Source organism: Cavia porcellus, unplaced genomic scaffold, assembly GCF_034190915.1.
Source record: "Cavia porcellus strain 051 isolate PalLab524CR breed Dunkin Hartley unplaced genomic scaffold, mCavPor4.1 scaffold_28, whole genome shotgun sequence".
Lineage (NCBI taxonomy): Eukaryota > Metazoa > Chordata > Mammalia > Rodentia > Caviidae > Cavia > Cavia porcellus.
Genome location: NW_026947511.1, coordinates 36678014 through 36701720, shown reverse-complemented (window position 1 = coordinate 36701720; position 23707 = coordinate 36678014). Strand labels below are relative to the sequence as shown.

General features: G+C 38.1%; 1 long non-coding RNA gene across 2 annotated transcripts in view; it reads right to left on the bottom strand.

The window, feature by feature from the left end:
* The window catches only part of LOC134473670 (uncharacterized), a 114455-nt gene that overhangs the window by 47852 nt on the left and 42896 nt on the right, over positions 1-23707 (bottom strand). For both annotated transcript variants that reach the window (XR_010044039.1, XR_010044040.1), the window contains exon 3: positions 11410-11549. This is a non-coding gene — a long non-coding RNA (uncharacterized LOC134473670). The remainder of the gene's footprint in view (positions 1-11409; positions 11550-23707) is intronic.

Sequence of the window (23707 nt, the reverse complement as noted above, 5' to 3'; positions counted from 1 at the left end):
TTCCGACCTTAATAATAGGATGGCATAATCTTAACGAAAAATCACAAATATTCTGGACAATAAAATATATGTTGGGATGGACACAAAGGATCCTAAAACTTTAAAATGTACCAGCACCCATAATTTCTGCCGCGTTTATAAAACTGGCCCCATTCAAGGTCCGGTGAGAGATATTTTAAGTAAACACGGGTACATTTTGAAAGATGTAACTCAGCGGTGCCAGTCTGAAAGCACTTGACAGGCGTGTCAAATAGGACTTGCCCTGCCGTGACTACTATGACCATGACATGAATCAGTAGGATGGTTGTAGTCAGGGTTTGTACAGAAAACAATTGGAATCAGGACATGGAATTTATAGTATTATTTTTATGATGGTCACTGGGAGTAAACACAAAGAAATGCAGGAAATCTATCTGTAACACCAAAGACATACATTATTTAGTCAAGGGCCTGAATTCCACAGCAATGCCCCACATGAATCCAGATGAAGACCCAGAGCTCATGACAGTGCCTCCCACGAGTCCAACTGGAGGTCTAGAGCCCACAAGAAGGACTCACGCCAGTCTCCGTATGGATCCGTGCTGGGAAGGCCCAAAAGTCAGCGGTGGAAGCCAGAAAGTTCATGCCAGTAGGGTAAAGGAGCTGTGCTGGTGGGATGAGGGTTCTACACTGGAGCTGAGAAGTCACACTCACAACAAAGACCAGGGCTATCCTACAGCCATCCTCAGCTACATGGAGGTCCCGAGCTTCTCTGACAATAAGCACAGTCGGTACATGCCAGGAAGCCAGCGTGATGAGTTCATCCTGGAGACCAAGCAGCACACATCTTCCCCTCAGAGCCAGGAAGCAATGCTCGATGCGAGGACCAGAATCTAATGGTTCAAACAGCAACTCATAGGAGAACCCACAGTGCCTCAATGCCTCAACACTATAGCTTCTCCTCCTCCACATCTCTATTTATGCTGGCAACTTTCCGCAGGTGGAAATTTACATTCAGCACCAGGCTGATCTAATCCAGCTGGCATTAAATTGACCACCGGTTCTTAATCCTTAACAATGACCAAAAATATTTTACTTGAGTTAGTTACATTTGAATGAACAGAGGAGTTATGGATAAAAGCAGTGATTCTGAATGCCCTTATGAAAATCAACATTATTGCTTTCTTTACTCAATAAAATGAGGATGACTAGCTTTTGCCTATCAATGAGTGCACAAAAGGATTTTGAGGATATTAAGAATTAGCTGGTAAAAGGCTTTTTCACTTCATGGCATAACAATGTTTAATTTTAAAAGAATAATCATGTTTTATGTTATGTTTTATGTCACTTTTCAGCATTAATTTTTCCCTTTTGCCCCATCAGTCTCAGTAATTTTTATGTAAAAATCTACTTGAAAGGCCCTTAAAGGCTTAGTTTTGTGAAATGCCAATTTAGAATTATTTATATTCTAGAGAACCTAAGCATAAGTATTAATTAGCTGAATTAATTGTATTAATCCAACATAAGTGCATATTAAGAAACCATAACCACTGTTTTTCTTTCCTTTTGCATTAAAGTTGTTCTTTATGAAGTTTGCAATAATTACATTATTCCAAATAGAAAAAGCATGATATATACTTTTATTCACATTATATTTACTTTGTGCACTATGGTATAAAAAATAAATCCCATGTGTTTTAAAACAACCAGAAATGGTAAAATCCTACACTGTTTGAAATAATACTAAGTTAAAAATACATGATGTCATATACCATTATTTTACTTAAAATTTCAACTCTATCCTAGACATAAAAGAAAAATCTGCTAATAATGTCTCAATGTTCAACATGAAATACATGATTAATTGTAAAAATAATATTAATATTAGTAATAATAAAATAATAACAATATTTTGTGCATTTCAGTGTTTTATGGTTCAGAAAGACTATTATCCTGACTGACATTACCCAGATAAGAAGGCTAAATACTAGAAAAATAACTTTTATCCACAGATACACAAATTTAAAGTAAAAAACAATAAAATCTAAATACATGTCTCCTAATTTCTGTGTTTTATTTTCTTAAACATACTAGAGACTGCTAACTTTACACAGCAATTCAAGAACTCTATCAACTTATTCTAAAGAAAAAACGCAGACAAAAGATAATTTAGCTAAAGAAACCATTTTTCCAATTATTTTTCTAAAGGAAATAAACAGTCCATTGTGAGTATATCCAACTTACTGGTTTTATATTCAGGTAGATACATGTAGATAAGAATCATTATAAACTAGAGATCAGCCCTGACTTAAGTCTTTTGCCTGAAACTGAAGGCTCATATCCTTCTATGGCTCCCTAAGCCTGCATCACAGGCTTGGGAGATTATATAAGAGAACTGTGCTCTGAGAAGGTAGAAGGCGGAAGGTAGGCCTGGTAAAGAATCGGTGTAGTAAATGCCATGTTCAGTAGGGCTGTCCCTCTCATCCCATCCACCAATAAGTACACTGACGGACTTTAATAGTGCACAGACTTCTAATGTATGGAGGGAAGCTCGATTTCATTCTGTTTTTTGTCCAGTGTCCAATTTGAAACTGGAATTGTTTTAAGCCATTTTCTTCTGGCTTTATATTTTTGGTTTTATGTTTTCTTTCCATTTAAGTCACCTATCAATTTTTTTATTGATCCCTTAAATACAATAATGTCTTTTTCCTTTATATTTAATGTATTATCTTTATCTTGGTTTTCAGTGGTTTGAATGTAGTGTTCCAGGCATAATTTGCTTTACCTGAGGACTTGAATCTGTGGATTGGTAACTTTCATTCAATTTGAAAAACTGTTATGACTTCAAATATTTTTCTCTTCCATTGTCCCTTTGTTTCTCTCTTCTCCTTATGTTTCCAGTTGCATATATGTTAAGATATTTTGAAATTTATCTAAAACTTGAGAATCAATATTTTCCACTTTACATTAATTTCTGTATCCCTGACTTCAGGTTCACTTCCATTGCTTTCTATTGTGTCTATATTTAAATTGCTCAAATAAGTTCCTTCTTTCAGTTGTTACACTTTTAATTTATATAATTTTCAATATTTATTTTAGCAAAGTGTAATTATTTGCTAAGTACTATATCCTTTGATTTCTCTTGGTCATATTTCCCCATTTTTTCTTTTTTTTTATTTTTAAGGTAGTAGAAATGTAATAGAACAAGACAGAACAAAGCCAAATGAGACAATGCAGTGAAATTGATACAGAACTTCAGAGCAGGCTACTGGGGTAACAGTAATAGGGACCATAGTATATCTCCTTACCTTCACAATAGTTGTCTAGCCAATCAAAGACAGAACATTATAAAAACCAATCAAAACAGAATATTGAATAGAGTAAAACAGCTAATCATACTGAGACAAAATAGTGAAAACAAGATTGGCTTTCAAACAGAAGATAGAAGCAGATCCCCCATATTTGCTATATTGCATACAGTCATCCTCCCAAGAGATGCTCAGATATATGTCCCCAGTTTCTAACAGGGGATGGTGGGAGGTAGGATGTTTGATTCCCAGCCTGGGCGCCGGTAGGCTCACAGGAGATGCTGACTGGGTCTCCTCCTGGCTCACAGTGGAGGAACCCCATTTTTTTTTTAAACCCTTCTCTAATAACTCCAATATCTGATCATCTTTGAGCTCATTCTTTAACTTGTTCATCTATTGATTATTGGTAACTTTTCCTGATTCTTAAAACTCCTGTAGACTTGTAGATGAAATACATTTATTTTACTGTCTTCAAAAATTATTTAGTCCATCAAATTTCTGGTAGGTTCCTGTAATCCTCTCAAGACTTTAGTTTTAGATTGCTGTACAGTGAGTTTAGTTCATGTAAGGTTTGGCCTTCATTGGTGCCATCTTCAACTCTAAAATGTGTCCTTTTCTCCTAACTTGTGACATTTCCAAGACGTCACCTGCAGCCCTTGATCTTCATCATGCTGTCTCCTGAGTAGGTGAGGAGGAACTCCAGGTCTCCCAAATACTACTCTGTCACTGAGCTTCTATTGAAATCTCCATTCACAGTCCAGCTTCCAATTCTTCTCTGACAGGCGTCTCCTAATCTCACTCTGACAATGTACAGCACCAGCACTTTCCAAAGATACTAAGAAGAGTTTCTGCACAGGATTTCATTGTTTTTTCTTTGTAACTTTCTGCCCTCTGGTAACCAAACTCCCAAATCCAAGCTGCTTTAACTGCAAACCTCTCGTCTCCCTTTTCTTTCCATACAAGATTTCTGCATTCGGAGTTCTGCTCTCCTGGAGAAATGCTAGGTGGTGGTGAAATTCACCTCATGTCCTTCCCTTTCCTTCTAGGACTGCAGCTCAGTGTGGGTCACTCCCTAACACCTAAAAGCCATTATTTCCTTCATTCAACCAGGTTTATGTTTGTTTATAGTAGTATGTAAGGGGATCGACTTTAGTTCATTATTCTCATGATTAAAAGCAAGTTCATAGCAATAATTTAAGGAAGGTGCTTTTATATGTTTTGAAGATATTTAAAATTCAAAGATTCTTGGCTTTCTCATCATGTCTGCAGCAGAACTGGGATTTTATCCTTAAAGACCTCTGCTGTCTACATCATCAGCACTGTTCACTGCTGATCAGGCTACTTTCCCCAGTTGCTGATATCTGCCCACCTGTGCACACTCCCTCTTGATACTTTTATTCTTTTGAATGTTTTTTTCTCTTTCCCTGCCTAAATCTTACCCTAAATTCTGGACTTCTGATCATTCATATTTTCATATGAAACAGTCTAACAGTTTCTTTCATGATAATTGCTCCTTTCTATGAATCACTAATAGAGCTTTGAACAGTATTAATCTGCTTTATTGCTCACCAATTTTAGAATTGTTAATTGATTTATTTCTTTCAGCAGACAGCAAGTGCTGTGAGCATAGTGTCCATACTGGCCATCGTGTAGAACAATTACTCTATTTTATCTTACGATAGCATAACTTTATAACAATAAAATAAAAGTTGCCGATTGTTTGATTTACACATTTGTTTGTTCATTCAGAGTAATATGCCACATATTTACACTTCGAGAAAATTAGTCAAATAGTTGTGACACATTCCCTCTAGAAGCAGAAGGGATTGCCTATTTTGGTCACACTTAGAAGTGACTTGTAGCAAAGCTACAAATATACAATTAGTTAAGAATGCAATGCCTAGGAAAAATGCCAAGCCAACCTGAAAACTATGATTCCCTAAGGACAAAGCAAAGAAGTAAGGAATTTTTCAGGCTGTCTTTGGACACTAGAAAAGAGAACCTAACAGAATAATCCACATACACGAGAGGTTTGCTCCAGGCCCCTATCAGATAACAGAGTCCACTCAAGTCCCTTCTATAAAATGACCTAACACCTTTTTATTAACCTATCCATATCCTCCCATGTACCCTAAATAATCCGTAGATTGTTCATAGTAACTAAGACAAAGTAAATGCTATGTAAATAGTCATTATACTCTAATGGTTAGCAAACAGTGACAAGAAAAGGTCTATGCAGGTTTGGTACAAATGCAAATTTTAAAATTAGTTATGATCTTCAGTTGATTAAATGTGTAGCTGAAGAAATCAAGGATGTACGTGGCCAGCTGTGTATGTGTCTGCCAAGACTTCTAGAGCATACTGACAGGGGCTCCAGCAAAAAGAGACACAGAGTGTGGTGAGGGGAGCGAGCACACGCAGCTCAAGCATGAAGATGAACAACATGAATAGAAGGTGGGATTACTCCGGAAAATCCAGCTGCCAAAGGAAATTCAAAGTAGTATGGTGCTATCTTAAAGAAAAAGAAGTGGGTATAGCTCTGAAATGATTTTGCAGAATCCACAAAATTATTAGCATCTTAGGGCTGGGGTCTAGCTCAGTGGCGAGTATGAGGTTGTGAGTTCAATGCCCAGTACCAAAACAAAAACAAAAACACCAAGAATTATTAGCACCTCTGAAAAGGTGAGAACTCACAGTGAGTAATAGTAAGATAAATGAAAATGCAAATGAATCCTGAAAAGTGTTGCTTATCTCAGTGCTGCACTGTTACACATAATATATACACACACATATATCTCTAGGCCAGTGCTGTGACTTTGGTTGTTAAACAGTGCACAATTTATTAAAAAGTTGTGGGGAGAAGGCTTAAATTTTTCCTTTTAATTTACACAGATATTCGTTGTTTCTGAGATAATTTGTACTTTCTGAAAACACAGGTTTTACCCTCTGTCACTTTCACCCTGAGAATCTTGGCTTAGTATTTCCAGTCTACTGATAGAATTCTTAACTTTCTTTGATCTGAAATTCCTTCATTGTTGCATCCTGTTTAAGGAAGCACAGAATCCTGTATTGATATTCACATTTTCTTTCAGCCCCCTAAAGCTGATGTTGCCTGCTTTTCTGAGATCCATGGTTTCTGGTGAGGAAAAAGGTCATCATTTTGCTTTTATCTAATATGCCCTTCCTCTTACTGCTGTCAAGATGCATTCTTTAGGAACGGTGGTTAATAGCCTGACTATAATACTCCTTGACTTAGGTTTCATGATGACTGTTCTGTGCAGGGCTGCTCACGAGCTTGACGGCACACAAGATCAAAGCAACGTCTCATCAAAGTTGGTAATTTTTCAGTCATTAGTTCTTCAAATACTTTTCTGTCATATGATTTCTCTTTCCCTTCAAAGGAATATCCTTGTCACACATATATTTGACTCATATCTTTATTTAACAATTTACGCACCTCTATTCGTTTTTTTCATCTGCAAGGTCACTTAGACATTCTGTGTTGAAGCCTATCCAGTAATATTTCATTTCAAAAAACTTATTGCTTATTCTGTTCCTTTTTAGTTTCTGTTCCTTTTCAGAGACTATTCATTAATTTGCTTAGTTTCCTTGCATCAAGAACAGGTTTTATGTTTCATCTTTCAGAATAGTTATAATACCCAAATAAGAGTCCTACTGCTTCCAATATCCAGTTCATCCCATGGCCATCGCTAAGTGTCTTTTTTATTTTAAGACTATGCTTCATTTATTTTATTCCTTATCTATCAAGTGATTTTCAATACTATTCTAATGTTGTCAGATTTATGTTGTGAGAGATCTGGATTCTTTTCTTTTTCTCCAGTGAGTATTATTTCCTTTGTTTTGCCAGTGCTGAGTCTGTTCCTCACAGGTGTCGTCAGAAGACCCAAGTCTGAGAAGATAGTTCAGCACTCACTCTGAGGCTTGCTCTCCTACAGGATTACCTCATGTGCTCAAGTGGCATTGATTTTGTGGCAATGCTTTTTGATTTCCAGGGCAGGAAGTAGATCTGCTACCACATGGTTTGGGCTTTGTCAAGGCTAGAAGGTGAGACATGTACTTCAGTGGGTCCCCAGTTTTTTCCCTAGAGACGCACGAGCTCCCACCAGCCATCTGACCATTTCCACTTATTCACAAGAACTTTAAGTAGTTGCTTTTATGTTCAAATTCAATCTCTGTATAAAAGAACAAGCAGAGTTCAGTCCTTGTCTGGAGATTTCAAAGTCTCTTGAAGAAAACAGACATGAGTATAAATAGTTCTAATATTAAAATATAAATTTCCAATGGAAAACAATAAAAACCAAGGTTTTCTTTTTCCATACTCTTATTTCATTTGTTTCAATATTTATTATTTTTATGGTACCAAATTTAATTTTCATTTTTATTGTCCTTGGATATTTTAGCATTGAAAATTAGTTATGATAAAATTGCCATACATGAAAAGTGATATTTAAAATATTTTACTTTTTATTACAGTACAATAGTCTCCATCAGAGACAGAGACAGAGAAAGAAATGTAGAAGACTCACCAAATAGACATCACTCTCAAACTCCAAGAATAACTCTAATTAAAGAATTGTTATCTCTCAAGCACAGCCATTAGAACTCCACTCACATATCTTGGGTTTTTTTTTTTTACTTAATAAATGTAGTTCCTAAAATACATGCTGGTTAATTGAGTGAATTTAGTCCATACATGTGTTGCTGTAATAGGATTTCGGTGTGATAAATATAATTAACAAGGGAACATCAGTAAGGCAGATAGAACCTTATAATTTCTACCTACGTGTTATTATTCCCCATAAATACCACCTCATAGTTCTTTATCTCAAGTTCCCATGAAGCTGAGTGATTAGAATTAAGACCTCCACTTCTCCTTCATTGTCTGCCAAACAAGGTCTCATGAGCCTCACTGAAGAAAGAGAGATTTTAGAATAGCTTCTTTGGGAAAAATGTCAGGCTAAGCAGACTTTTATAACAAAAAATTCAAAGACACTGCCACACTATACACAAAAGATAGTTTAAAAATCAGAAAAGAAAAAGATAATATTTCTCTCATGTTAACTTTATTAAATAAAATGAAAGTTAGATTTAACTACTATGAGTATCTAGTAGGATGGCCTATTTGATAAATGAGTACTATTCTCAAAAGAGTCTCAAGTCAGAAAAACTAGTGTGCTGAGTAACATCTGAATTAATGTCCGATGTTTATAGTGTTTACGAAATTTGCTAAATAAAATTCAGGGAGAAAATCAGCTAAAGTGTGGTGGTGGTGGTGGTGGTGGTGGTGGTGGGATGTGTGTGTGTGTGTGTGTGTGTGTGTGGTGGGGATTGAACCCACACATCCCAAGCAAGTGTTCTACACTGAGCCATACTCCTAGACCTAGAACACATGTCTCATTGAAGACACTTTGAAATGCATGGTCCTCTCTCATCTTAGTTTTCAAATGCCTTGTATGCCTGGTGCTGCTCCTAGACTGCCCCACACTCAAAGGATGCCGACGTTATCAAACTGTGAATGTGATTTAGCCAACCTAGGGAAATCCATAGCTAGACATCATGGAGTAAACATTACCTTTTCACGAGCATACACATACACAAACGTGCGTACAATCAATAAATTGAAAAACTGAGAGACTCCAAAGATGCCAGGTAGAGGTGCTCAACATTTCATCTTTTCTTCACAAAGAACCACAGAAATATGTGGATAGCTATCATTTGTGATGAATGACGATGGGAGAACATGAAACTCAGCAAGGGAGATACTGAAAGTTTCTAAGACTCAAAGACCTGAGATGGCAGCATAGAAAGAACAGAGCATCCAGGCAGGTACAAGCCTGGCCTCAGCCAGATGGGAACTGCTGTTCAGGGTAAAGATTGAACAGGAGAGCTCTAGAAACTTCACTGGGACATTAGTAATCCTATCTATGAGGACAGCCTTGCAGTCCAGTTTTGGGAGAAAACTGAATCCTGCACACTAGTCTTACTTTAGAGGAGGATCTTAGAGGACCTCCCTGCCACACCTCAGAGCCCAGCTGCTGTGCTTGAGTACTGCCTGAGAAAGGGAGTTATTGTCTGAGTTCATATTTCACTAAGGGTCAGAAACCTCTGTACATCCCCAGGCCTGGGATTCTACACACATCCACTCCATTAGCACAGGGGCTACAGCCATAGGAACTCAAACAGACCCAACAGAACAACTGTGAGCCCAGAACTCAAGCCCAGGTAGTAGTGTTCTGTGTTACAAGACACCAGCATTTCAGCACTAATGGACATGGAGGGCACTACCACCCAAAACTGAGAGGCAAGTGTACGTCTCCAGGGCTGGGATGTGGCCAGCTGTTATGTGTTCATGCCACTCCTGAGATTTAGAGTGGGCATTCACATGGTTTCCACTGGTGTTTCATCCCACCCCATAGACAAGGGCAGGTGGGCTGTACTACTATTGAGGCTGAGAGTGGGTGCTGCATAAGGGACACCACTATGCCTGCACTCTTTCCACAGTGAGGGACCGCACTATTGCTGGTATTGGTAGTGGCCTGTACCCACAGGCTCAAGGAACCACCAGGGCTGAGAGTGGACACTGCAAACAGGTGCAACAACTTCCCATGGCCACCACCCTCACATCGTGTGTAGCCATCAAGACAGAAAATGAACACTGAAGAAGCACAGAGCTTGTCCTCTGTCTCAGCCCCACACAGCCATCCTGTATGAGATCATAATAATTAGATATGTTCATCTTTTGGGAGGGCATGATGCTGCTTAATGTCCAGCCTGTCACCTAGAGTGTTGTTCAGAGCGAATGACTCTATTGTCTGATGACAGAGAAATGCAAGATAACCATGCTGTCACAATCCAAAATAAATCCTACTCTTCTCTGGAAAATGATAATGATCGTGTAAATGTTTGCTTCACCGAGGAAATGTGGGTGAATCTCGCAGAAGAGACACCAAGTGAGAATTTCATGTTGAATTGGGGTAAAGGGCCATCACTGGTCAGGGAGTTGCTAGCTGCAGCTGAGTGGTGTTGAGGAAGATGCTTCCTGGGCTGGGGGGCTGGGATAGGGACATCAGGAGTCTCAAAGTAAGACTATGGAAGTGGGAGAGTTAAAAACAGTTTATCAAAGAGGGCCAAGTTCATATTTAGATTGATAGAAAGAGCCTATTTATATCTCATTCTATTTGACTTGAAGAAAGTGAAAACTTGTCTCTGAACTGTGAAACTCCATTAGTGTACCACTAGGGACTAATGCCACCATGAAGAGCACTTTGGGGCAGATATGGCTTGTTAAAATGTTCTTTCATTTTTTTCCATTTAAAGTTTTTATTATTCTATGGAAATTTTATCCTGCATATTTGAAGTACAGCATAATATTTTGGATATAACATAGCAAAATAGCATGGTGAAGCCAATTAACATACCCATTAATCGCAGTTAATTTTCTGAGGGGCAGGAATTGCTAAAATGTATTTGTGTAGCTTCAGGAGGCCTGCAAATTGACCTAGGAAGAATGAGGAACAAGAGAAGAGACAAATTTCCAAGCAAGGGAGTTCAGAGGCCTTCTTTCTCAAGGGTACAAGAGAACTGGGAGTCCAAAAGAATCCATTTTTATTAGTAAAATACATCATATCTTATCAAGTTCTCAGTACTGTCAGTACTGAGAACACCAGTATGTACTAGAAGAGACTACAGGGAAATCAACAGTCCTGGGGCACTTATGAGGTGTGTTTTATTCATGACCTCGTTTAACATTTATAGTCACTTTAACAAGTGTTTTTAAAGTATCAGCATTTTGAAATTGAAAACAAATGGGATTAAGAAAAGCCAACAAACTTTCCTATCTTAACACATAAAAGGCAGATCTAGTATTCAGAAGATTTAAGTAGAAAAATACTTTCTTCATCTAACACCACTTTACCTTCCTTGTAATTGGCCAAGATTTCAGATGTTGAGTGACACTTATATGAATAGAATTAAAGTCAATGTATGGTGTGCTTCTTGATAAATTGAGTAAGAAACATGTAGCTTCTTTATATCAATTCATTTGGGTACACTACCTGAAAACATTTCTTGGTAGTTTAAGAATATTTCTATACCAACTTACCCACAGGTGAGGTGTCCTTCATGAGTTGGAGGTGATGAATGTAGATGAAAGGTGAGCAGGTTAAAGTTATCAAACAGCACATTTGGCTACCATGAACAGTGTATCAGGCACTTCCTTCCACTGGTTTCAATTCCCATCACCTGCAGTTTAAGGGAAGAGAAGTTTGTTTTAGCTCATGTTTCAGTCCACAGGCAGATAGATGGCTGCCAGGCAGGATGGCACGGCAAAGGGCATGGGACGGAAAATCCTGTTCATCTCATGATGCCCAGGAGGTGCACAGTGAGGGATAGAGCCATGACAGGAGATACACTACTCCAGGTCTACTCCCAAGGACACACCTCCAACCAGGCCCCACCTTCCAACATCAAGCCGGCTGTAGCGCTCCCCAAATCCAATCCCTTCTACAAGACCCTGCCTCTGTCTTGTAGACCCTGCCACCCTCAGCCATCCATAACACAAGGATGAATTACAGCATCTGAAGTCTTGGGGGGACATCCAGATATAAATCATAGCGTGCAATTACCATAAATCAGGATTTAGTTCCTGAAAGTTAATCTAGAATTTTGATAAGAAACTAATAAAATATTCAGAGGAAAATAATGGTTCAATTTATTTAGGACAGCTGTTTCTTGAGCGAGGTAATTTATGATACACAGAGTAAGAATGGAAGGACTGATTATGAGTCTTTATTTTAATGTTCTGGTGTAATCTCTTGTGTCATTTGGCCATATTAGTTTGACCCTGAAGCACTGACAGCCACAGAGTGCATGCACAAATGAGTTTCTGAACTTTGTTTCTTTCCTCATTTATTTCCAAGTCAGATGTGCCTGCATTGATTACAAAAGATGAAAGATACCACCAATAGAGGAGAATTCACATAAGTGTTTAATAATGATAGTAAAGAGCAGTGTCAATACCAGAGCTGGAAGAGCTTCACTGATCGCAGATTGAATGTGGATGTCAAGGATGACTACAAGTAAGATATGTCTCATGCTTAAATTTTTAAATTAGAATTGCAACGAAGAGTAAAAAGTGGGCTGAAGCTAAGGCTGTAGAAGGTCATGATTTAGGCAACACATCTTCTTAGTAGTGGAGTTGAGTATTTACATTTATACCTAAGGATGATGGGAACTCTATACAAGACAATTTGTTGCCCACCATTTTTCTTATCTCACAACTCTTGGTAGGAACAATCCTAGGTTATTTTGAAAGAACGATCCCCACCTTCAACTCAGAACCTCAGATTTGTAGTGTTAGGAATGGATTTTATTTGTCTTAAATCAAATATGGTAGTTCCTGAATTAAAAGCTTTCACAAACAGACCTCGCATTGCTAATATTTATTCATGTGAATAAATTGCAGAACTGGCTCACGTATCTGCTGAACTTGTCACAATTGTGCTACTGGGTGTTGACTGAACAGTGTTACAGTGTTATAGTGAATGGTGTGTAGTGCAGTGCTCAGTCAGAGGCTGGGATGTCCAGAATCAAGTGAAAAGCAGTGGTGATACAGAAGGGATCTAGGAAGCACAAAGCAGTACATGTTGTATATTTGTGTCAAAACAGTATAAGACTCACTTCGTTAGACTTGTGAACCAATCTGACTTGAAAACATTCCCCTGGGATGGAACTTGTTCTTGTCAGGACTCAACTGTAAGAATAATCATTTCCATGACTACACAGCTTGGCTATGAATTAGTACTTTTTAAAAGTCCAATCGGAACAACAACAACAAAAAAAAAAAACCCAAAGAATTATATTTGAAATAAAGGGAATGAGATTCTTCTGTTACTGGGAAAACCAGTTTAAAACTGCCACAGCCACAAAAGAGTCTAGAATTCCTAGGAAGGGGCACACCTAGGAATCCAGGAGTGGAGCCAAGAGAACAAAACGGTGGGATTCTAGAAGATTGTTTAAATTCTATTCAAGTATCTTTAAGAAATCAAGTGTCAGATATGAACAAACAAACAACTTTTTAAATTGCTTTCTGAAAGGTTTCATATTTATCATTCTTACCTGAAATATTATTAAATAATATGAACCTCAAAGTCATCCATAACACAAGGATGAATTATGGGGAGCATGAGAAAAAAATCTCTTTAAAATCCATTTCATTGGGGTGAAACACTATTTTGCTTAAATGGTTATGCGTTGACCTGCACTGTTTTGTTGTTATGCCCTCTTTTATCTCAGTTTCCTTTTTTTAATTATTTAATTATTTAATTTTTTCTTAATTAAGGGAAAAATTTAAAAAGCAGGATATATTATTATAGTAACCTACTTTGATTTCCTATTAACTTGATCTGAAACCCTGTATAGCCCTCACCATCTTGCTTTGACTGATTTTCCTCTATTCTGCTTTGCTTAATAGTACCAAGTTCGAAAGTATGAGCAACAACTGTAAAGACAATAAGATTCATTATGACACCCATTCCGGTTGACTATTATCTTCTTTTAAAGCCCTGTAATGTCTCCAATGTTTTGGTTTTATTCTTTACTGTTTTGTTCAATTTTATTATAACTGATGATATAGGCAATTCTTTTTAAGATAGCAAGAGGCAGTATGGTAACCATTGTTGATCACCTAGTATTTTGTTTTTACATTATCTATTATGTCCATGCTTTTGATTTGACTGACTCTGTTCTGTTATGTCACATTTTGTTTTACTCTTTTCAAAAAAAAGTAATAAGAACTGTGGGAGTAATAAAACCCAAAATGTATAATTGTCATTGTACAAAAGAAAGGAAAAGAAAGTTCTCTAAAAGATATAACCGCATATATATGTAAGTGTATAAGATAGATAACCATATTACTGACTTTTGTTGGATCATTGAACAAAACTGTTTCCAGTCTCACTGTTTGAAAGTCCACTTTATATGCTTTAATTTTGTAACTTGAACAACTATTTCTAAGATAACAATATGTAATCTATTAACTAGTGATTTCCTATTGTTTATTTTTTCTGAAATTCTGTATAACTTGTACCCTATTTCTGCTTTTTTTTCTTTTTCTCCTTAATAAAAAAATAAAATAAAATAAAATCCATTTCAGTGGGAAAGGATTCCTATGCTGCTGTTGGGAGAAAAAAGAACAATACACCTGTTGTGCTTTGTGTGTCCCCTCCCAGGGCCTATGAAGAGAAAGAGGTGAGATAAAGCAGATTTACTAAGGGCTCACCAAGCTCTGCTATGAAGTTCTTGATAGCCAGGAGAGAGACTGAGGCAACGGAGAGAAAGATGTATGGACATCTAAAGATCATTGCCATGGAGACGACCAGCCCCCAAGAAGGTCAGCAAGCATATCATCAGCCCTGAGATCACACCAAAGCAACCAGGTCTTGGCAGACGGAAGACAGCTTGGAGAGTGAGACACACTTAGGAGTTCTTGGAGGGAAGTTACCACAGCTACAGCCAAAGTGGCTGGGGCAAGTGTTCCTTGGGTTGCACATGAATGCATCCCAAAGAGACTGGAGGTACTTTGCAAATGAAAACCTAAGATATGCGAGCATTTATATCTGTTGGCAGGCTGGGCACGGGTATTTCCCAGTGAAGAACCTGAGACAGTGCAGTGCTGGGTGCCATCATTCGGGTTCTCCCAACAGTTCACGGTAAATGGTTTTCAGACTTTGGGGTATCTGGTTGGTAGGAAACAAAGTACAACCTCAGTTGTCAGTAAATGCCACAAATGCTCTTTGAAGACTTCATCAAGCAGGGGGTATTCCTCCACATTTACTGGTGTTGCCTGCAGTGGTGGCACCGAACTGCCAGTCAAGAACTTGAGTTTTATGCTTGGACCTGTCTTGATTTGCCCCATCATCTGACTCCCTGGGTTTTCTTTGACATTAGTTAGTTACAGATACTTGGAAAATTTTCTAAGCCTCCTTAGTTTATTCTTCTTCAAATTGTAACTAACAGCAACTAGATCAGACCACAGGGATTTTGTGAAGACTAAATGTAGTAGTATATGCAGACCCCTCAGGACACTATCTATAATACAGGAAAAGCAAGTCCACTAGTGAATTCATACACATCTGTCCAAATTTCTGGTTGGGGTAGGCAAATCATATGCGACCATTGCTTATTACTAGACTTCTTAGTGGTGAAAGATTCAAATCCATAAACCTAATAATCTTCTGCCTGTTCACTGACTTGCACCCCCTGGTTCAACCAAGTGTCACTGCGAAGTTAACTTTAGTAAGATTTAGTATAACAGTCAGAATTTACAGTGCTGGACTAAAGAGAAAGGAAAGTTTGGTTGGTGCATCTGTGGAAAAACCCATTTCATCATATGTGATCCAGATCCAAGCATACCCCACAGATCCAGAGTAGTAGCTCTGGATTTAGCTTTCTCCTCTGAGTGGAGGTACTAAGATGGACTGGAGCAATTCTAGGGTTATAATCATTTTGATAATAAAGATCCAGAGAATTAGTGCAACATAAATTATGGATCTTCTTGTTTGAGAGACTTTAGATTTCAATAATACTGTAGCTTCTCCTCTTTATGAACAGAATATCACTCATCAGATCTTTCTGATGATGAGAAAAATACTTAGATATTAAACAAAATTAAACAAGTATCAATTTTTGTGTACCATAGACATTAGCGAGTGTGCTTTTTTCATAGGACTTACAGAACGGAATGTTTTGTCATCTCAAGGTTTTAAAAAATATTAAGACTTGCAGGGAACAGCTAGTTTCAAGAAAATCAATCATAATTAAACAAGAACAAGCTGTTCTTTCTAATGCTGTCCTCAAGGGGGAAACTGATAGTCCCTTTTGTCACAAGACTTACAGACAACACCTCAAGCTTTAATATAGGAAGTGACTGCACAGATGTTCTGGGCATGCATAAAGACCCAGGATGCACAGCGCACGTTTGCACTGACTTTGATGAGTATATTTCTCTAAGGACGAAGAGTTGCAAATTCAGACCCTTAGGATGGAGAGATTTTGTGTTGCTGGGAAGAGACTAAAGATCTTCTAGTTGCTTTTTGAACTTGTTAACAAAAAATGTATTGGAAAAAATAAAAAAACAAAAAATGTATTGTGCTGGATTAATATTTCCTCCTTTAGTGGCAAACAGCACAAAGTAACTTGTCTTTTGAAATCAGATAACCCTTCTTACTGGAGTCGCTTCTTCATTAAGAAGTTGAGGCCTTACGGCTCTTTCTATTTAACTTAACCCTTTCTTCCCCACTGATCATATGAATATATGGCCCATTAACCCCATTTCTGGCTACTTGCTTGCTCTTCCAATTCTTCTACCTTTCAAGATTCCATCTTCCCACTACAGCCCTGGGACGCTGCCACTGTACACAGCACTTTCTTTTTCCTGTCTTTAGCTTTTCCCTCTCAGCGGTTGCTTCCCCTGCCCTCTGTCCATGCCTTTGCTAAGTGATCCATTTTCTGTCACCCAGTAGCCCTCCCTCTTCTTACACAAGAATTTGAAATGTTCCCTCTGTCAGCAGCTTTTCCTCATCCCTCATTTCCTCCATAAACTGTGACACTCATTTCTGCCTTACTGCTCCAAGCAGACAGCTCTTTTTAGAGGCTTCATTGATTTCCTAATTTGAGTTCTGATTGGACAGCTATCAGAAGTTGCATTCTTGAATTGCTTTTTCATTTGCTACTGTTGAATTTTTTTTGACAATCATAATACCCACACAATCTAACGCTTGGCTTGATACATCTGTACCTATTCCCTTTGACTGTTCCTATAAGTTCTGATTTTTCCCATTAGAAAGTCCAGTTTACCAAGTTTCCCCTTAATCTGGAGCATTTAGCCTATGCATAATTCTCCAAATAACACCCAAAGTGATACATTTAACATTTAGGTTTGCGTAAACAGGAGGGAAAGAAAAATTCAATACAAGAGGACCAAAAACAACACAGATGAATGGAAGAAACATTCATGATTCTTCTTTAGCATAGTAAGGTAACTATTGGACAAAACTCTCCCCTCCTCTCCCTCTCCCTCTCTCTCTTTCTCTCCCTCTCTTTCTCTCTTTCTCTTTCTCTCTGGATTGGACCAAGGGCTTCATATGAAGCATGCAGTCTACTCCTGAGCAGGTCTTTTTATTTTGTTTCAATACAGTCTCACTAAACTAGCCAACCAGCCTTGAATTTGGGACTCTCCTGCCTCAGCTTCCCAAGAAGCTCAGATTACAGGTGTATGCCACCACACCTGGCTCCTTTTCACTCCCTACATTATAACTTACAGTATGGCAGTGTAGCACTTTCCAAAGCTCCTACCGCACTTTCTCAGCATGTGACTTTTGTTCATCCTACCCCTTCTGCCTGGCAAGTCCCTTCCTCCTCTATCCACTTTCACATTTTTCTGCAGTTAAGCATATATATTTTTTTAATCTTCATTTGAGTGGAAATTCAGGAAACCCTCCCATTAATTACTCCAATATTATGAGTTAGGAGTCACTCCTTGCTTCATATATAACATCAGTATACCTACTTCATAATATTAAACTTATCTATTTCAGAGTCTGTATTTCCCACAGATGCATTCCTCACAACTGAGAACTATTTTTGTACCTCTGCATACCTTAAGCATGGTGTCTGGAATATCAATTTAGTTAATCCTTTATCACCATCTCCCAAAGCATGACTCAGGTGAAAATTGCTTTTCTTTGTCTCATTCTGGCAGAGCATTTTTAACTTGACAATGAAAAAACCTACAAGAAATATTCATTTTCTTGTGTTTGTAAGGCTCAAAAGCTATGAGGTTCAAGTGCCTGCCAGGCAAGTGTGAGGTCGTGAGTTCAATCAACACTATGAAAAAAACAAAAAGCTATGAGGTTCAAAATTTGGACAAAGTAAAATATGAAATAGGTTTTTAAAAGATTCTATTTTGTACAAGTTCATATTCTGACAGTCCAAGACATTTGATTAATGCTGGAATGTCAAAACTTACTAACAGTCTGGGCTGGGAAGGGTAGCTCCGTGGTAGACCCCTTGCCTAGCACGTGTGAGGTTCTGGGTGTCATCTGCACGTCAACATCAACAATGACAGTCATTGCAATGGTACATTTGCTGACTGGATGCTAAGTGTGGTATTCCCATTAGTAGTATGTGTATGATCTAGGAAAAGAAAATCAAGTTCCAACCTGTAAATGAGGTAGTTTTGTTTAGTCATGGCCCAAGAAACATTCAAAGAATATACAACACTAATTTTCCATTTTTCATGCCAAACTGTATTCATCAAGTCTTAGGCTCATTACAGTGAAGTTAGAGCTGTGTACTTAGACAGTAAGTATCTCTCAACCCAGTGATTGTGAGGTCTCTGCAATATATATCTGCATTCTGCAGTTACTTGTTAACTGGTGTGATCAAATTTATCCTACCATGAGCTGCAGAGAGAAAAGCAGCTACTTCATCTGCACTGTAAATATCCGAGTCTGTCTTGCGTTCTTAGCACACCTCTAGCATTTTTCTAAGGGACCACCTTCTTTAATTAAAAAATATCATAATAGTCTTGCACAATGCCCCAGAGATATAATTAATGGCTCAACTTTTAATTATTAAAAACCCTTCCACAAAGCCTGTGGGACCACATTTATACCCATGATTTCTGCTAATGCATCACAGTAAAGGGGATCTCCCTTGTGGTTTATTCTTCTTTCACCATTGCTAAACCTCCTCTGATTGCCATTTTGTTCACGTACTCCTGGGAGGCACTGCTGCCAGATGAAAGACAATGTCACGAGAAAGAAATAAGATTCTGTTCCTAAAATATCACCTGGAGCCTTCATTAAAAATCATAACATTGAGGCCAATAAAATATTGTGACATCCAAGTTGGGCAGGCCCTAATATCACCTTAAAAGTATCTCCCCTGACACAGAAATAGCTTCTAAAACTTTCTTAATTGATCGTAACTCAACTGTCACCTGAATATGTCAGTAAGAGAGAAACTATCTGCTCAAGGTGTATATATTTTGTAACTTTAGTTATGTATATTTTATTTTATATTTATTTGCTTACATTTTAGCTTTAAGCATTTTCTAGTCTACAAGTTTTTCCTCCCTCATTTTTCTTTGATCTAACAGATCTCAACATTTAACATTATCATCAGTGGGAGGATAAACACTTGATTTTTGGCTCTATTATTTCTTACATGGTTAATTTAATATTTCTAAGCTTCAATTTCTCTTCTATAAAGTGGGTATAATAATAATTACAGGGTTTCTACATCCAGTGATAATATACATACATATTAATTTCAACCTCTTTCCATTCTTAGCGATCAAGAGTACAAAAAAATTTTTAAAGAAAAATAAATAAAATAAAATGAAACAAAATATGATAAGAGATTGAGTGTCCAGAGGGACCCACTCATGGTGTCAAGAAGCTGAGTGTTTACCAAAAAAGATAGATAGTGAACACTGATTCAAGCATTTCACTAGAGTGCTACACATGGTATAAGCCCATATGAGTGTTCATGTGGGTCTATGCTGGTTATTCAGACTTTTCCTAACTATCCAAACATAACACTTCGAAAGTTCTATCTGTATGTATGTATGTATGTATGTATGTATAATAAATCTCCAAAACTACAAATGACCAAAAAATCATGTTCCTCTCTAAGCACCATTGACATATTGTGGTATTTAATTTTAGATTTTTTGGAATGTGTTACATTTACATAGGTGCATGACATAATCTTTATAGATTATCTACATTCGTAAGTAAAAGGGATCACAGTAAATGCTGTACTTTATGACCTTTTATTTTCCTTCTATAATGGACTGAATTGTTTTCCTTCAGTAACTCCATTCAATATTTATTTATGCATTAAGCTTCACCATATGCCATGTCCTATTGCAAGCAGAAAAATTTAAAACACCACTTCTGATTTTTATGTTAATTCTATAAAGAGTCAAGCATGTGGGGACATCCAGGTGGTCACAATCTTAAATACTGTTCTCAGGGATTTGACACTGTAGGATTAAACTACCACTTTTTAATGTGGAATTAGTGCTGAAATTTCTCTAAGGATGCTTTTTCACACTCATGTACAGAAAATTCAATCAAATGAAAAATATAGAATGTTCTTCCATAAAATAAAATTTGGCAATGAAATTGCCACAAATATATAACTTTAAAGTGATTCTAGCAACAATTTAATAGACAACTTTTCTCTGCTGCCAGAGATGTTAATTCCTGTCTTACTCTATTTTCTTTTACTACAACTAAATATGACAGATTGGAGAACTGTAACAACTAAAGATTTGCTGAGTCCAGTGTTCTGGAAGTCCAACATCAAGAAGCCCCAGTGAGCAAAGGTCTTCTTGCTAATGGGGACACTGCAGAGTTCTGAGGTGCAGCAGAGGAGAGAGAGATGCCTGCAAAGACTGAGCCAAACTGGGTTTTTAAGAGACCAACTCTTCTCATGAGCCATTAAACCATTCATGACCTAACCAACTCCCAAAGTTTCCCCTACCACTACTACTTAATATTTCACAAAGGGGATTAAATCTCTACATTACTTTGGATGTGGAAATTAAAACCATAGCAGTTCATTTATTAAAATAAAACATTTATAAAATATATTTTATATATAAACATACATACAATATACATTTAATAAAGTAAAATATATATCTAATATGCATTGATAAAATAAACATTTATAAATGTAACTAGTGAAATGCTCAAAATAAATGCTCTGACCACCTCTAAAAGACATTAGCATATAATACACCTTTAATAATTAAAATTGTGAGAGTGTTGATGGTGCACAATTAGATAAAGCAAAATAAAAGAAAACCTTAGAAATTAACCCATGTGCAAAAATAAATGAAATACAGTGTATTGTGTATTTTACTAAACTGTATTTAAGATATGAGTAAAATCATAGACTGTTTTTAGAGAAACTGATTTCGAAAATTGACATAAACTCAGAAAAAAGTTAAAATTAGATTTATATTGCTGTTATAAACTGGATACAAAGTACTGAGAGATCTAAATGTTAGAAATAAAAGCACACAATCTCTAGGAAAAAAAGAAAGTACTGAGGAAACACTTTCCCAACTATGACTCAAAATGAAGAATTCTTAAATCAGATTCATAAAACTAAAAATTAAATTTTATATAAGAAAAACAGTAAGAGCACAGTCCAAAGGCACACTAAGAAAACTACCTATGTCACAGACATAGCAAATCTTCCTAATGTATGCATAAACTTCTAAAAAGGAAGAAACTATGGTCCCTTCTGGACCAAAGGATTTCAGATCCCCCCAGTAGATCTGGGAGAGGACTGGTCATAAACACCCAGGTGGACGGACACCTGTGTTCAGGTCCCGATTCGTGGATCCACGGACCCTCCAGAGGATTCTGTCTTTCTGGTCCAGTAAAAGGCAGAGAACTCTGCCTCTCACAGCCCTGGCTCAGGGAACACGGTGACATCGCGGGGACCAAAGTCCTTGCTCTTGACTTGGGATACGAGTTTTTAAAGATGCTACTATGAATATAATCTTCGGGGCAGTTACACCAGAGATTCTGGGTAATGTAGTCCTTGGTAACGGGAACATAGCTGGGACTCTAGGCATCTAGGAATCATGCCACAGGGATTTGTATTTATCAGTGAGGAATGCTGAGGATTCTGGTTATGGTAGTCACTACTCAGGCAATGTGCAAAGGATTCTGGGTATTGCAGTCCGTGGCCAAGTTGAGGGTTCTGTATATTGTAGCTTTTGAGAAGACTGTAGCACAATCTTCAGTGTACCATAGCCTTTGTTGGAACATCCCTAATGCTCAAAGTAGCATAGTCAATAGAGCAGCACACTGTACATTCCAAGTATTGTAGTCTTTCCAGGGGCCACGCCAAGGATTCTGGGTAAAGTCCTTGTTGGTAAAAACATGAAGACAATTTTAGATATTGCATACCTACATCTGAGCGGTGGATTCTGGGTATGGTAGTCCATAGAAGTGTTACTTGATGAATTCTAGCCTGTGGTTGCGGAAGAATTCAAGTTATGGTAGCCTATGGAAAAATTATGCAAGACTCTTGAGTACGTAGTCCTATGGCCTCACGAAGGATTCTGGGTATAGTAGTCCAGGAGGAAAAAAAAATCCACACTCAGAATTCTGGATATTGTAGTCCTACACCCTCTTACCCCACCCCGCCCAAGAGGATTCCGGGTATCGTAGTCCATGGGAAAAATCACTCTTAAGAAATCTGGATCCGTAGCCCTGAGGGCTGGTGGTGAATTCTGGGTGTTGTAATCCGTTAGAAAATTGGTGATTCTGTAGTCTTGCGTCCAGTTGGAGGATTCAGGCTACGCCAGGCCAAGGGGAATTCACGCCGAGGATTTTGATTACCACTAGTTCTGTGGCCGCGGTAGAACTGTTTATGATATCAATGGGGTAATTACTTTGCGGTACCGCGCAGGATTCTAGGTATGGTAGTCTAAAGGGAAATCGCGCCAAGGATTCTGGGTATGTAGTACTGCGTCCTGGCAAGAGGATATTGGGTATGGTAGTCCATGGGAAAATCATGGGCAGGATTCAGAGTATGGTAGTCCGGGGAGATAGCATGCCAAGGATTCTGGGTATCGTAGTCCTGCAGCCAGGATGCAGCCTGTAAGGCAGCGCTGAGCGAATTCTTCTGATGTCACCAACCACCTAGCCTGTCACCTGATGAACTGGGCACCCGGAGTTCTTGCTGTCTGCTCTTCCAGCCCTGGACGGAGCACTGGAGTACTTGCTGCAGAAGCAGCCAAATCGTTCGCGGAACAGGGTCCAGTACAAGCACTGAGCAATGCATTGTTAAGATGTTCTGAACGGTGTGACAGGCAGTGGCTCCGGGCTGCTTTACTCTGTGTGTGAGCAAAGCTGGAGTTGTACAGGTTGAGTCAGAGCACTTTGCGTCCTTAGCGTGAGGGCCAGGGCGCGCGCTTATCTCTGAGGGCAGAGTAGATGCTGCTGCATCTGCAGGAAACAGGATAGGCGCCGCAACCCTACAACTTTTCGTTGTTTTGAATCAAAAAAATATATATATATTAAGACGCTATGAAACATCATGAGTTGTAGACTATTTCTTACAGACACACAAGTGTAACTGTCGCACTGAGTTGGGCTGGGAGCAGGGGATTGGGCTGGGATGTAGCTCGGTGGTGCAGCACTTGAATAATATATGCAAAGTCCTGGGTTCAATTCTGAAAAATAAGTCAACGGAAAACAATGAAAAAGAAAGCATGGATCAGTGGGGAGGAGGATCAAGAGATGGAGTGGGGTGGAGGGAGAAAAAAGAGGGAGGCAAGCTTGGGGACACTTTCTTGTTTTCTG